The sequence below is a fragment of the Symphalangus syndactylus genome, chromosome 9, assembly GCF_028878055.3.
Source record: "Symphalangus syndactylus isolate Jambi chromosome 9, NHGRI_mSymSyn1-v2.1_pri, whole genome shotgun sequence".
In the NCBI taxonomy this organism is placed as follows: domain Eukaryota; kingdom Metazoa; phylum Chordata; class Mammalia; order Primates; family Hylobatidae; genus Symphalangus; species Symphalangus syndactylus.
This window is the reverse complement of record NC_072431.2, coordinates 42,391,334-42,407,010: the sequence shown is the minus strand read 5'-3', so window position 1 is coordinate 42,407,010 and position 15,677 is coordinate 42,391,334. Positions and strand designations below refer to the sequence as shown.

At 43.1% G+C, this 15,677-nt stretch overlaps 1 protein-coding gene across 5 annotated transcripts in view; it reads left to right on the top strand.

Annotated features, from left to right (window-relative positions):
* Positions 1–15,677, top strand: part of TANC1 (tetratricopeptide repeat, ankyrin repeat and coiled-coil containing 1) — a 268,517-nt gene that overhangs the window by 53,940 nt on the left and 198,900 nt on the right. The gene's annotated exons all lie outside the window — the stretch shown is intronic.

The following is a 15,677-nucleotide window of genomic DNA, read 5'->3' as shown; positions in this document are numbered from 1 at the left end:
CTCCTCTTTTTTCAAGCCCCCAGTACTATCATGGGAGCCCCGTCCCGATGACCTCATCTCATCCTTATTTCCTCCCAAAGGCCCAACCTCCACTCCACATACGAATTTGGGGATTACGTTGCCAACACATGAAAGTTGGGGGACACATTCAAGCCATAGTATATGCTAATTTTTTTTTTCTTGATACGGAGTCTCACTCTTGTTGCCTAGGCTGGAGTGCAATGGTGCAATCTCACCTCACTGCAACCTCCACCTCCTAGATTCCAGGGATTCTCCTGCCTTAGCATCCCAAGTAGCTGGGATTATAGGCACACACCACCACACTTGGCTAATTTTTGTGTTTTTAGTAGAGACGGGGTTTCACCATGTTGGCCAAGCTGGTCTCGAATTTCTGACCTCAAGTGATTCGCCTGCCTTGGCCTCCCAAAGTGCTGGGATTACAGTTGTGAGCCATCATGTCGGGCCTAATCTTTACTGTTTATACTTCTCTTGTGTGTAGACAAAATGAAACAGTAGAAAGGACAAGAACTTTGAAGCTAATATAATCTGAATCCTTGAGTTTGTATCCACATATTTAAAAAAATTGTGGTTACAAAACACATGAGATCTAACTTCTAACAAAATTTTATAGTGTACAGTGTTGTTAACTTAGCACAATGTTGTACAGCAAATTTCTAGAAGTATTTCATCCTCTGTGACTGAAACTTTATATTCTTTGAACAATTCTCCATTTTCCTCTCTCCCCAAGCTCCTGGCATTCACCATTCTGCTCTGCTTCTATGAGTTTGATTATTAATTAATTATTATTATTATTGTTGAGATAGGGTCTCTCACTCTGTTGCCCAGTCTAGAGTGCAGTGGCTTGATTGTAGCTCACTGTAAGTTCAAACTCCTGTGCTCAAGTGATCCTTTCAAGCAGCTGAGACTACAGGCATGTGCTGCTATACACAGCTAATTTATAGATTTTTTTGTAGAGATGAGGAGCTTGCTATGTTGCCCAGGCTGGTCTTGAACTCATGGCCTCAAGTGGTCCTCCCAAGTCAGCCTCCCAAAGTTTTGGGATTACAGGTGTGAGTCACAGTGCCTGGCTGAGTTTGACTACTTTATATACCTCGTAAGAGTGGAATCGTGTGCTGTTTGTCCTCCTATGACTGTTTTATTTCTCTTGCATAATGTCTTCAAGTTTCATTCATGTTGTAGCATGTATCAGGATTTCCTTTTTTTATGGCTGAATAATCCATTGTGTGTATATATCACATTTTGTTTATCCATTCATCTGTTAGTGAATATTTAGGATGCTTCTACACTTTGGTTATCGTGAATAATGCTGCAATGAACATGGGAGTGCAAATAGCTCTTTAGGATCCTGACTTCAATTCTTTTGGATAAATACCCAGAAATGAGATTGTTGGATCGTATGCCTCACTTTTTAAGTGAAGGTTTGTAATATGGAACATGTGCATTGTTCCATGTAATGCATGGCATACAGAGTGGGTTCTTTCCTATCTGGGCACCCTCTTTTGAAACCAAGTGTCCATATAGTTTGAGTATTTTCACTGTGGTTTATCATAAGTACTTAGTATTTCTTGCTTAACTAATGCCTTATAATTATTTTTTAGAGACAGTCTTGCTCTGTCAACCAGGCCGGAGTGCAGTGGCACAATCATAGCTCACTATAATCTTGGACTCCTGGGCTCAAGCAGTCCTCCCACGTCAGTCTTCTCAGTAGCTAAGACTATAGGTACATGCCATCACACCTAGTTAATTTTAAAAATTTTGTATAGAGATAAGTTCTGTTTTGCCCAGGCTAGTTTTGAACTCCTAGTCTCAAGTGATCCTCCTGCCTCAGCCTCCCAAGTAGCTAGGTCTACACGTATGTGCCACCATGCCTATATTTTTAACATAGCGATATGGGGTCTTGCCATCTTGTCCAGGCTGGTCTTGAACTCCTGAACTCCTGTTCTCAAGCAGTCCTCCTGCTTTGACCTCCCAAAGTGCTGGGATTATAGGTGTGAGCCACTGTACCAGGCCTCTTTACTATTTTTGATCATATCTTCAATAACACTGAGAATTATTTTGGAGAGAAGTCAACATTTCCCCACAAAAACCCTTTTATTCACTAGTCACTCACAGCAGCTGTGTCATTGACGAAGTGTTGACACTGCTTTTGGTTTTTAAGTGACTGTGTGTTATTCCTTCCCAGGGGTGAAAAAAAAAATTGCAAGGTTGGAATTTTCTGGATTGTTAACAAGATCAAAAAGCAAAGATATAAAGCCAAGGGGGGAATGTCTTTCTATGGAATGGTGGTAGAAAGCAAAAAATGCTAGAATTTTGTAGGAATTAATAGGTATTACAAAAATAATCTTTGACCAGAAAATGAAGGTTGCTGTTTTTTATGTTATTCTAAAGTGTAGTACAGTTTAACCAGCTAGGGTTTTTAAGGTTGTCTGGATCTTTAAAGGATATTGATAAAAATGCACATACACGTTTAGCTTTCTTTTAGAAGATGACTTGATTTCCTAGGACAGAAGTTATTTCATAGTTGTAATTTCAGTAACCATGGATGTTAGCTTTGAAGTGGTTGATAAGAAGCTCTCTGATTCTCCTCTATTCAGAGAAGACACAGTTGTAGCCATTTCTCTGATTTTCCTCAGTTTTCGCCTTAGAACTAGTAAAAGAGGATTCAGTGGCTTCAGCATACTCAAAGCCAACATGGGGGTGTTGAATTCTCCAGGAAAAGAGAGATCCTGTTTTCTCAGTTTGTTGTTGGGGTTTTGTTTTTGACATTTTTTGACAGCTAAGATCAAGATCTCGTGACTTGTGTTCTGGCCAGAGGACCCTCAGCTTTTTGTGATGAGTCATTTCCTAATGAGTCCTGAGGCACTGGGCTTGAAACCCCCATCTCAGAGTTGGGGGCAGCAGATCCAGCCACTGCAGCTGGGAGGGAGTCCAGGTGTCAGGAGGAAAGGGCTGAGGTCTTCAGGGCTGGTGGCTCAGGGTATATGAGTAGCCTGACACAGGCACCCATGTCCCCAGACCTTCTCTGGCCATATGGATGCAGAGTGACCTCTAGTCCCCTGGAAGATTGCCAAGAGCAAGGCAGCTCCTCGGCCCCTGAGGAGTTAGCAGCAGATTATCCAGAGAGGGTCTCAGGCTCCTTATCAGAACTGAGCTAGAGGGTGATTTAGGCCTGTGGAATGCAGGAGCAAGAAAGCCAAGTTACTAGATGCAAGGTCAGGGCCTGCCTGTTAAGCAGCAAGAGCAACTTAGCCAGAGCTATTTAAATCTCTATCTTAGAAATTCCCCCTGGGTTGAGCCAGCAAGGGGAGTGTGGGGGCAAGGGTTAAGAGGCTTCAGCTGTGGGGAAGGACGGGCCGTGGATACTGAAAACAACAGCCCGGGCCTGGATGTCCTGACAGCCTAAAACTAAATAGAGAGGTTTTTAGTGTCCTGGTAGGTCATTTCAGCCTGCTTGCAAGTGAATGGGTCTTAGGGTGTAAGGTACATATTCAATGATGAGCTTGAAAACTGAGAATTACTTATGTGAATCTGGAAGTGGATGTAGTTTTAAATTCAATTTAGATAAAACAAATTCCTCAATTTTTCCCAAGGGTAAATTATAACCGTATATTACAGAACTGTCAGTTAAATTCATGAAAGTACTCTTTACCAAGCCTGAAGCAAATTGGTGCTTTCGAGTGCTATTACTTATCGAGAAATAAATATATAAATCAGAAAGCTGAGCTTTGGAAAAAAGAAATAAATATGAAGTCACCCAGTAATCCATTCTGAGTAGATGATTGATTAAAGATATGTGAGGTGAGGTTGCTTTAGAGCAAGGGAAAACTCACCCTAGCCTCTGTGGTTCACATGCACATGCATAACAGTACAGAATTTATTCCTTGGCTCTGTATGTCATACAGATTAGATTCCAAAGTCAACTGAAGCTTGCCTTACTGATCACAGAATCCTAACATTTAAACCAATTTTATCATCTTTAAGAAAGTTGGAAACTTAATACCTTTAGAGACTACAGGCTGTTTAAAAACACTCTCATTCAAATACCTTCTTCCCTAAGGTCATATGGCCCTGGGGTATCTGGGCAGATTGAACTGGCAAAGATTCAGAAGGCTTCATTGGTGACTTAGGAGGATATAGGGGGCATGTCATCAATACAAAGGCATAGTCCATGTGCTCAAAGAAGTTTATAATCTGGTGAGGAGCTTTACTCACAGATACCATAAGAAAAGATAGATGAGAATAATGAATGGGAGAGTACTCAGATGGAAGATTCCAGATCAGAATGGCAGTGCTTTTGAGAAAGCCTGTCCTGGTTTCTGTTGGTGTTAGGGACCACACAGAGACAGCACATTGCAGTTGGATACAGTCCCCATTCCTATTTTTGAGGACATTTGGGTCTTGGGGACTGAGGTTAGCCATGTGGACATCTCTCCTGGATATAGTGGCATAGATACACTGTGAGCAAAGTAACCTTTTCTTTGTGCCCAGGATCACCTTTCAGAGCCAAGAATTGTGCTGCTTTTAAATGCTTTTTTTTGGTGTCTTTGCATGCATTTGGGGATTGAAAGGCTGTTAAAATATAACAGTCTGTAATCTACTGTTTTGAATTTTACAAATTCTCTCATGTCAGTCGCAGCTTCTCAGGGCTGTCATTGTGCCCACATCTAACACTGTCCCTCCATTCTCTTAACTTACAACGGTCTGGGAAACCACATATTCTCTCCTGTTAGAATTGAATCTGAAAGACAGTGGGAGGGCCCTGAGGGAGAGCCTGTGAAGAGGTGTTGGGGGATGGTGTGGGGGTTAGGAGGTTCCCTTCTGCATTGTGCATGAACTGAGCCCCAGATTTTGGCAGCTTTGAAGACTTATTTGCATCTTGGTTCCTGGTGTTTTCTGGATAAGTTGAGGTTGCAGCATATGACTTCTGTCTTTGATAGGCCTCCCCCTTTTTTCCTCCTACTCTTGCCTGAATCAATTTTGTTACGGAAAGAATGAAAGTTTTCTCAGGGAAAATGAGAAGAAGCTGAATGGAGGAAGACCCAGGGCTGAGCAAGCCCTGACCGGTCCGTCAGCCATTGTTCGTACAGCCTAAATATACTGAGCCCTGCGAAAGGTTCAGTGGGATGCCACGGACCCTGTCATCAAGAAGCCTAGTCTGTGGTTGGGAGAGAGAACAAACAGACCTGAAACTCCCCATTAAAAGTAGTGGTTTTGCATCTTGTGTGAGATCAGAGAAGAGTGATTTAAGTCAGGGGCTTGGTGTTGGGAGGGTGGGATCCAAGTGGGATTCAAGTAAGTGGCCATGGATGAATTTGTGAATCACCAGTTAGGAAGTGGCAGAGGTTAAGGACAGATGTAGCAGCACAACTGAGGAACTCATTTCAAAGGAAGAATCGTAAATGTATGACCGGTTCACAGACTGTTGAGTTGTGTGGTTGATGAAAACGCAGTCTCTTGGGCTCCAGGTGTGATTGCCCATGGGCTGCGGGAGAGAGGAAGTGCCCAGGAGCAGCCCAGGTTGCTCTAGTACAGATGGGATACACTTTGGGAAACATTGGTAAAGGATGGGTAAGGCAAAGCGGATGAATTTCCTTCCCATGAGAGACAGAAATTGGGGAAGCCATCCAGACTCAACAGCCTGGTGGTTGTCCCTCCTCTATTACAGAAGAGCAGGTAGTAAGCAGGTATCCCTAAGAATGACGGGACATGGGAGTGACAACAGGATTAGCACCTCAGATGGAGCCGGTGTTCCCGCAGGCTTCGGCCCAGGTTCTTTCTTATGCAGCCTCTGTCACATCTCAAAACATCATGATGCTCATGAAATCAAGGTCACATTCAACCTGCATGTGCGCCAGCTGGTTTTATACCAAGGAAAGCTCTGTTCTTCAGGCACTGTGGCTCTAAGTAGTTATCCTTGAATGCGTTGTGCTTTGTCAAACTTGGTGAGCAAGAAAATATGGATCCTCAGTAAAAAAACAAAAACCCTATCAGGACTATTAGAAAAACGAGTGAAATCATAGTGGCAAATACAGTGGTTCAGTAAATTCCTCACATCTGAAAACCATCATATCACTTCTCATATAGTTAACACTTAATGGAAATATTCTTTACAGATGAGCTTTGAATTGCTGCCTCTTGGCCCTGCCTCCACCTGCCAAAGCAGCCGGACTCCATGCAGGGCTCACTTAGGGAATGGCCTAATCTATCCCTCCTCCTGCCTTCTCCCTTGGGCCACACCTTGCACCCACTCCAGCAATCATCACCTGCAAATCATTATTCACTCCAACTTTCTTCAGCTCTCTTCCCTGGTCCATTTGCTTTTCCCTCTCTCCCCTGTTTTTGAGGCATAAATATTTCCCACCTGACCCCATCGGGAGGCCAAAAGAAACAGCTCGGAGTTGGTCAGGTGTAGTGACTCTCAATCCTGGCTACACATTAAAATCAGCTGGTTGGGTTTGAAAAGCACCAGTGGGCCCTATCCCCAGAGATCCCGTTTCACTTCTTCTAGGCATCAGAATTTTTAAAGCTACCTAGGAGATTCTCATGGGCTGTGGGATGGAAAACCGCCTCAAGGCGGTTGATAGGTGTAACAGTACTAGCAGGACACCTGTCTCATGGAAATGGAAGCTGAAAGACTTGGGATGGAAATTGGTATGTTTAATGCCTTTTGCTACTCAAGCCCCAAATGTAGGACAGATCCCCACGAAGTTCTCCTCCTCCCGTCTTCCTCTGTTATGTAAGCCTGCTTTCTATTAAGCAGCAGCATTCAAAATGAAAGAAGAGCTTTCTTTTGTTTGCTTTAGGATTTCTGTGGTATTGTTTCCACTGTGCTGCGGTTGAGTGTGACTTGAACGTCCTCACGAACTCACCGATGCTGGCTTTGCCTGAGTGGCCTTCGTCACGTTGTTTAACCTCTCTGGGCCTCACATTGTAGTCAAAGCAGTATTCAATGCTGCAGAACCCTTTACAGCTGGAGAATTTGGACTGTCACATGGAATCGATGGAGACATGCTTTGGTCCATGAACACATACAGTAGCCTTTGTCTTGTGGTCTGAGGAGGCCCAATGCTAGGCTATGGAAGGGTACTTGGGAGAAAAAAATTTTTTTTGATGAATACTTCTATTGGATAAACAACTTTGAAGTGTGTCTGTTCATCCTTGCAAGAAAGTGATGACCACGAGGTAAACTGTAATAATTCTCTATGAAGTTTTTTTTTGAAGGAGTCAGTGGGAAATTAGATCTGAAAAGAAAAAGCTATTGATGGGCATTTGAAATTCTCATTCAGCTAGTCTCTAACCTCCTGTGTTTTAGGTTTCATAAAAATTCCCACAATAAGTATATTTTGTCGTCTTTTACATGAGAATATTTCGGGGTGTAATGCTCATTTTTTCAAAACTATCATGGGCCCAAATGCTGGGTTGTGCATTGAAAAAGGCCTTTGAACACAGGAATGCCACAACAGTAAAAGTTCATAATTTTTTTGCTAATCTAAAATTGATTCTGAAGAACAACAGCAACAAAAATCTCAAGGCATAGTTTCCTGAGTCTGGGAGGTGACCTGGCTGTAGTTGTACGTAACCTCTCAAACACCACTCAGTTTCTCTGGCCTCACTGACCTTCCTTTTTCCTTTCTGTAATTACTAAAGAAGGCTCTTAAAACCCATGTAGGACCAAATACAGAATCTAAACTCTGTGATCTCATCACCACAAAAACAGGCTGGAGGGACAGTCTTCCTCCTCTCAGGAAGATGCCTCCCTTGAGATCTCTGCGACTCTGTAATTTATAGTGGTGCCTTTGTAGCTTTAAACTCAGGAAGGACTTTTCCCCTGCTGCTCTTACAGAAGTTTTATAAATGGGTTGCTGTAGGTGGGGAAGAGGCCAGAGAGAAAGTGCATGTCTATGTGTACGTGACCTGTTAGATTTAATTTTAAGGGTGCACATGCATCTGTGGGTCCTCCGGACAGAGGGTCTGAGAGCGGGCATGCTGTGAGAGCAGGCGTGCTGTGGGCTGTGATGGGTATTCTTTCATACTTGTCTGTCGGTTGTGGTTAGGACAGATGAGAAGCCTGCCTTTTCTGCTGAGGTGTGCTTTATGAAAGGAGACTTGGCTGAAGGACACGCAGCAGCTGGGAGACGATTCCCTTCCTGGCTGCCAGGGCCCTCTCCCTTTTATGAGCCTATCCTGGGAAACCTCAGGTATTTGAGCTACGACTGTTCACCAGGTGGTGCTGTCCTGCAGTGAATGCTTATATACTATGCCAGTGAGGTCAGCAACTTCATGTAGGAAAAACTTAGGGTGCTTAGAAGCTCTTGCAGCATTTGCAAGGTGTCGCTGAACGTGAGTTGAGGCTTTAAAAAAAAAAATTATTATTATACTTTAAGTTCTAGGGTACGTGTGCACAATGTGCAGGTTTCTTACATATGTATACATGTGCCGTGTTGGTTTGCTGCACCCATTAACTCGTCATTTACATTAGGTATCTCTCCTAATGCTATCCCTCCCCCCTCCTCCCGCCCCATGACAGGCCCTGGTGTGTGATGTTCCCCGCCCTGTGTCCAAGTGTTCTCATTGTTCAATTCCCACCTACGAGTGAGAACATGCGGTGTTTGGTTTTCTGTCCTTGCGATAGTTTGCTCAGAATGATGGTTTCTAGCTTCATCCATGTTCCTACAAAGGACATGAACTCATCCTTTTTTATGGCTGCATAGTATTCCATGGGGTATATGTGCCACATTTTGTTAATCCAGTCTATCATTGATGGACATTTGGGTTGGTTCCAAGTCTTTGCTATTGTGAATAGTGCTGCAGTAAACATACATGTGCATGTGTCTTTATAGTAGAATGATTTATAATCCTTTGAGTATATACCCAGTAATGGGATGGCTGAGTCAAATGGTATTTCTAGTTCTAGATCCTTGAGGAATCGCCACACTGTCTTCCACAATGGTTGAACTAGTTTACAGTCCCAGCAACAGTGTAAAAGTGTTTGTGTTTCTCCACATCCTCTCCAGCACCTGTTGTTTCCTGACTTCTTAATGATCGCCATTCTAATTGGTGTGAGATGGTATCTCATTGTGGTTTTGATTTGCATTTCTCTGATGACCAGTGATGATGAGCCTTTTTTCATGTGTCTGTTGGCTGCATAAATGTCTTCTTTTGAGAAGTGTCTGTTCATTTCCTTTGCCCACTTTTTGATGGGGTTGTTTCATTTTTTCTTGAACATTTGTTTAAGTTCTTTGTAGATTCTGGGTATTAGCTCTTTGTCAGATGGGTAGATTGCAAAAATTTTCTCCCATTCTGTAGGTTGCCTGTTCACTCTGATGGTAGTTTCTTTTGCTGTGCAGAAGCTCTTCAGTTTAATTAGATCCCATTTGTCAATTTTGGCTTTTGTTGCCATTGCTTTTGGTGTTTTAGTCATGAAGTCCTTGCCCATGTCTATGTCCTGAATGGTATTGCCTAAGTTTTCTTCTAGGGCTTTTATGGTTTTAGGTCTAACATTTAAGTCTTTAATCCATCTTGAATTAATTTTTGTATAAGGAAGGGATCCAGTTTCAGCTTTCTACATATGGCTAGCCAGTTTTCCCAGCACCATTTATTAAATAGGGAATCCTTTCCCTGTTCCTTGTTTTTGTCAGGTTTGTCAAAGATCAGATGGTTGTAGATGTGTGATGTTATTTCTGAGGCCTCTGTTCTGTTACATTGGTCTATCTCTCTGTTTTGGTACCAGTACCATGCTGTTTTGGTTACCGTAGCCTTGTAGTATAGTTTGAAGTCAGGTACCATGATGCCTCCAGCTTTGTTCTTTTGGCTTAGGATTGATTTTGTGATGTGGGCTCTTTTTTGGTTCCATATGAACTTTAAGGGAGTTTTTTCCAATTCTGTGAAGAAAGTCATTGGTAGCTTGATGGAGATGGCATTGAATCTATAAATTACCTTGGGCAGTATGGCCATTTTCATGATACTGATTCTTCCTATCCATGAGCATGGAATGTTCTTCCATTTGTTTGTGTCCTCTTTTATTTCGTTGAACAGTGGTTTGTAGTTCTCCTTGAAGAAGTCCTTCACATCCCTTGTAAGTTGTATTCCTAGGTATTTTATTCTCTTTGTAGCAATTGTGAATGGGAGTTCACTCATGATTTGGCTCTCTGTGTCTGTTATTGGCATATAGGAATGCTTGTGATTTTTGCATATTGATTTTGTATCCTGAGACTTTGGTGAAGTTGCTTACCAGCTTAAAGAGATTTTGGGCTGAGACGATGGAGTTTTCTAAATATACAATCATGTCATCTGCAAACAGGGACAATTTGACTTCCTGTTTTCCTAATCAAATACCCTTTATTTCTTTCTCCTGTCTGATTGCCCTAGCCAGAACTTCCAACACTATGTTGAATAGGAGTGGTGAGAGAGGGCATCCCTGTCTTGTGCCAGTTTTCAAAGGGAATGCTTCCAGTTTTTGCCCATTCAGTATGATATTGACTGGGAGTTTGTCATAAATTGCTTTTATTATTTTGAGATATGTCCCATCAATACCTAATTTATTGAGAGTTTTTAGCACGAAGGGCTGTTGAATTTTGTTGAAGGCCTTTTCTGCATCTATTGAGATAATCATGTGGTTTTTGTCTTTGGTTCTGTTTACATGATGGATTACATTTACTGATTTGCCTATGTTGAACCAGCCTTGCATCCCAGGGATGAAGCCCACTTGATCTTGGTGGATAAGCTTTTTGATGTGCTGCTGGATTCAGTTTGCCAGTATTTCATTGAGGATTTTTGCATTGATGTTCATCAGGGATATTGGTCTAAAATTCTCTTTTTGTTGTGTCTCTGCCAGGCTTTGGTATCAGGATGATGCTGGCCTTATAAAATGAGTTAGGGAGGATTCCCTCTTTTTCTATTGATTGGAATAGTTTCAGAAGGAATGGTACCAGCTCCTCTTTGTACCTCTGGTAGAATTTGGCTGTGAATCCGTCTGGTCCTGGACTTTTTTTTGGTTGGTAGGCTATTAATTATTGCCTCAATTTCAGAGCCTGTTATTGGTCTATTCAGGGACTCAACTTCTTCCTGGTTTAGTCTTGGGAGGGTGTATGTATCCAGGAACTTACCCATTTCTTCTAGATTTTCTAGTTTATTTGCATAGAGGTGTTTATAATATTCTCTGATGGTAGTTTGTATTTCTGTGGGATCATTGGTGATATCCCCTCTATCATTTTTTATTGCATCTATTTGATTCTTCTTTTTTCTTCTTTATTAGTCTTGCTAGCGGTCTATCAATTTCATTGATCTTTTCAAAAAACATCTCCTGGATTCATTATTATTATTTTTTTTTTGAAGGGTTTTTTGTGTCTCTATCTCCTTCAGTTCTGCTCTGATCTTAGTTATTTCTTGCCTTCTGCTAGCTTTTGAATGTGTTTGCTCTTGCTACTCTAGTTCTTTTAATTGTGATGTTAGGGTGTCGATTATAGATCTTTCCTGCTTTCTCTTGTGGGCATTTAGTGCTATAAATTTCCTTCTACACACTGCTCTAAATGTGTCCCAGAGATTCTGGTATGTTGTGTCTTTGTTCTCATTGGTTTCAAAAAACATCTTTATTTCTGCCTTCATTTTGTTATTTACCCAGTACTCATTCAGGAGCAGGTTGTTTAGTTTCCATGTAGTTGTGCGGTTTTGAGTGAGTTTCTTAGTCCTGAGTTCTAATTTGATTGCACTGTGGTCTGAGAGACAGTTTGTTGTGATTTCTGTTCTTTTACATCTTCTGAGGAGTGTTTTATTTCTGGCTATGTGGTGAATTTTGGAATAAGTGTGATGTGGTGCTGAGAAGAATGTATATTCTGTTGATTTGGGGTGGAGAGTTCTGTAGATGTCTATTAGGTCTGCTTGGTGCAGAGCTGAGTTCAATTCCTGGATATCCTTGTTAACCTTCTATCTCATTGTTCTGTCTAATATTGACAGTGGGGTGTTAAAGTCTCCCATTATTATTGTGTGGGAGTCTAAGTCTCTTTGTAGGTCTCTAAGGACTTGCTTTATGAATCTGGGTGCTCATGTATTGGGTGCATATCTATTTCAGATAGTTAGCTCTTCTTGTTGTATTGATCCCTTTACCATTATGTAATGGCCTTCTTTGTCTCTTTTGATCTCTGTTGGTTTAAAGTCTGTTTTATCAGAGACTAGGATTGCAACCCCTGCTTTTTTTTTGCTTTCCATTTGCTTGGTAGATCTTCCTCCATCCCTTTATTTTGAGCCTTGGGGTTGTTCTTCTCAAGGAATATCTTTGTGGTGTTCTCTGTATTTCCTGAATTTGAATGTTGGCGTGCCTTGCTAGGTTGGGGAAGTTCTCCTGGATAATATCCTGAAGAGTGTTTTTCAGCTTGGTTACATTCTCCCCGTCACTTTCAGATATACCAATCAAACGTAGATTTGGTCTTTTCACATAGTCCCATATTTCTTGGAGGCTTTGTTCATTTCTTTTTACTCTTCTTTCTCTAAACTTCTCTTCTCACTTCATTTCATTCATTTGATCTTCAATCACTGATACCCTTTCTTCCACTTGATCAAATCGGCTACTGAAGCTTGTGCATGTGTCATGTAGTTCTCGTGCCATGATTTTCAGCTCCATCAGGTCATTTAAGGTCTTCTCTATACTGGTTATTCTAGTTAGCCATTCATCTAATCTTTTTTCAAGGTTTTTAGCTTCCTTGCAATGGGTTTGAACATCTTCCTTTAGCTTGGAGAAGTTTGTTATTACTGACTTTCTGAAGCCTACTTCTGTCAGCTCGTCAAAGTCATTCTCCATCCAGCTTTTTTCCATTTCTGGCAAGGAGCTGCATTCCTTTGGAGGAGAAGAGGCATTCTGGTTTTTAGAATTTTCAGCTTTTCTGCTCTGGTTTCTCACCATCTGTGTGGTTTATCTACCTTCGGTCTTTGATGATGGTGACCTACAGAAGGGGTTTTGGTGTGGATGTCCTTTTTGTTGATGCTGATGCTATTCCTTTCTGTTTTTTTAGTTTTCTTTCTAAGAGTCATGTCCCTCAGCTGCAGGTCTGTTGGAGTTTGCTGGAGGTTCACTACAGACCCTGTTTGCCTGGGTATCACCAGCAGAGGCTGCAGAACAGCAAATATTGCAGAACAGCAAATATTGCTGCCTGATCCTTCTTCTGGAAGCTTCATCTCAGAGGAGCACCCGGCTGTATGAGGTGTCAGTTGGCCCCTACTGGGAGGTGTCTGCCAGTTAGGCTACACGGGGCTCAGGGACCCACTTGAGGAGGCAATCTGTCCATTCTCAGAGCTCAAACACTGTACTGGGAGAACCACTGCTCTCTTCAGAGCTGTCAGACAGGGACGTTTAAGTCTGCAGAAGTTTCTACTGCCTTTTGTTCAGCTGTGCCCTGCCCCCAGAGGAGATGTCTACAGAGGCAGGCAGGCCTCCTTGAGCTGCGGTGGGCTCCACCCAGTTCTAGCTTTCCGGCTGCTTTGTTTACCTACACAAGCCTCAGCAATGGTGGATGCCCCTCCCCCAGCTAGGCTCTCACCCCTTGCAGCTTGATCTCAGACTGCTGTGCTAGCAGTGAGCAAGGCTCTGTGGGAGTGGGACCTGCTGAGCCAGGCGCAGGATATAATCTCCTGGTGTGCCATTTGCTAAGACAGTTGGAAAAGTGCAGTATTAGGGTGGGAGTGTCCCGATTTTCCAGGTACAGTCTGTCATGGCTTCCTTCAGCTAGGAAAGGGAATTCCCCGACCCCTTGTACTTCCTGGGTGAGGTGATGCCCTGCCCTGCTTTGGCTCGCCCTCTGTGGGCTGCATCCACTGTCCACCCAGTCCCAATGAGATGAACCAGGCACCTCAGTTGGAAATGCAGAAATCACCCGTCTTCTGTGTCAGTCACGCTGGGGGCTGCAGACTGGAGCTGTTCCTATTCGGCCATCTTGGAACCCTACCCCATGTTCGAGTTGAGGCTTTTTTTTGAGGAAACATTAGGCATTTGACATGGGGGTGACCACCTGGTTCATGTAGGGTTCTCCTCTGCACTTGGCTCAAATGAGATCTCAGCTGATCCTGAAGTCAGGGAAAGGCTGAACCCATCCCCCATATTACTCCCTGATTTCCTTCCAGAGAAAAGCTCCTATTCTCTGTTCTCATCTTTGAAGTCCTGGTGGGGAAGGCAGCAGGTCTTTTGGAGCTCCTCATTAAACAGACTTAGGAGGAGGAGAGGCGTCCACCCAGCCTCGGCATGCACAAACCTATTAGCACCCTGGTGCCCTGCCAAGGTGGTTTTTTTGGCCCAAACATGACTGCACATGATCCCGTTCTTTCTGGCAGTGAAGCCCGGCAGGATTGACTTGGGCAGGAGCCTAGTTGGTGGTGTGTTTGAACATGGACAGCACTGTTGAAAACGAAAGTTCTCCAGGACATGTGTAGCAGTGAAAAGGACATTTCCTAGGGAGATAGGCTCTGGGTCAGTCACAGGAGCTCCTTGTTGGAATCTTTCAGTGAGCAAGCGTGCATGAAGCATCTGCTTCTGCTTGTGATGAGAGTGAGAGAGGAGGGTGGTGGGTGATTCCAGGGAAGACCAGCCCTGGAGAGACTGGTAGGAGGGGAGCTCAGGCAGAATGAAGCCAGTGCTGCAATTCAGAGGCCAACCGGGTGTTCTGAGCACAGAGAAAGGGCTGCAAGATTCCGTGGGGGGTGGCGTGGACATGCAGGTGATATTTGAGCTGTACCTGGAGGATGACTAATTTCCAGTGTGAGAGAGGGGGTTTCAGGTTGAGGGAAGAGAAAGAGCAAAGGTGTGAAGTTGAGTGGTGTGTTTGGGAATGGTGAATTTTGTAGAAACCTGGGACTCCTGAGGGGTGAGGCAGGAGATAGGGGAAGGAGGTGCTTAGGAGGAATTCAGCACACTAAGGGTTTGAGAGAGGTTCTTGGCATGTTATCTTAAACCTTTAAAACATTTCATTGTGGACTGGGCTGTAAACCTATTAGCATCACATAAAGAGAAAACCTGAGATAGTGGTGGTAAACCGGATGCATCTAGTACCTTGCTTAAGAGCAGGTGCTTCTCGGTTGATGTCCTGACTCAGCTTGGATAGTGAGCATCTGAGGAAGGAATGGATTCTCTTGGTTTTGCCAACCCCCTGGTCACTCCGCTTTTACTGGGCTTGACAGTATGTCCATGTGATGTCTTTTTCTCCATTACTGCTGCTTTGGGATTTTCGGGGAGGTCAGAGCTGGTGTTTATAAACTCTGTGCCTCTTGTCTCATAGGGAGGAGTGCTGACAGGTTTTCTTTTTTCCAGTTCTCTTGCCAGCTTTCTATGGTCAGCTTGTTGGGAGGAACTTATGGGCACCCCTGAGTGAGAGAGACAACCACTCTCTGTTGCAAGCAAGTGGCGTGTGGGGTGAGGAGAGTTGAGACCAGGAACGTGCTCATAGGGAATCCATGCTTTGACAGGCCAGGTATTCAAGATATGCTATTCTTGGAAAATTTTAAGGGCTTTGAAAGCAAATCAAATTTCTTCAAAGAAACTTAAAGTAAATCATTATCTTACTGTGTTAAAGCACTCTTACTAATAACATGCGTGCTTTAGTACACTTTTTTGAAGCTTTCCTAATTTTATTGACTTGTGCCCATTTTAGAGTTTTGGGTCCCTTTTTTATGGTGTC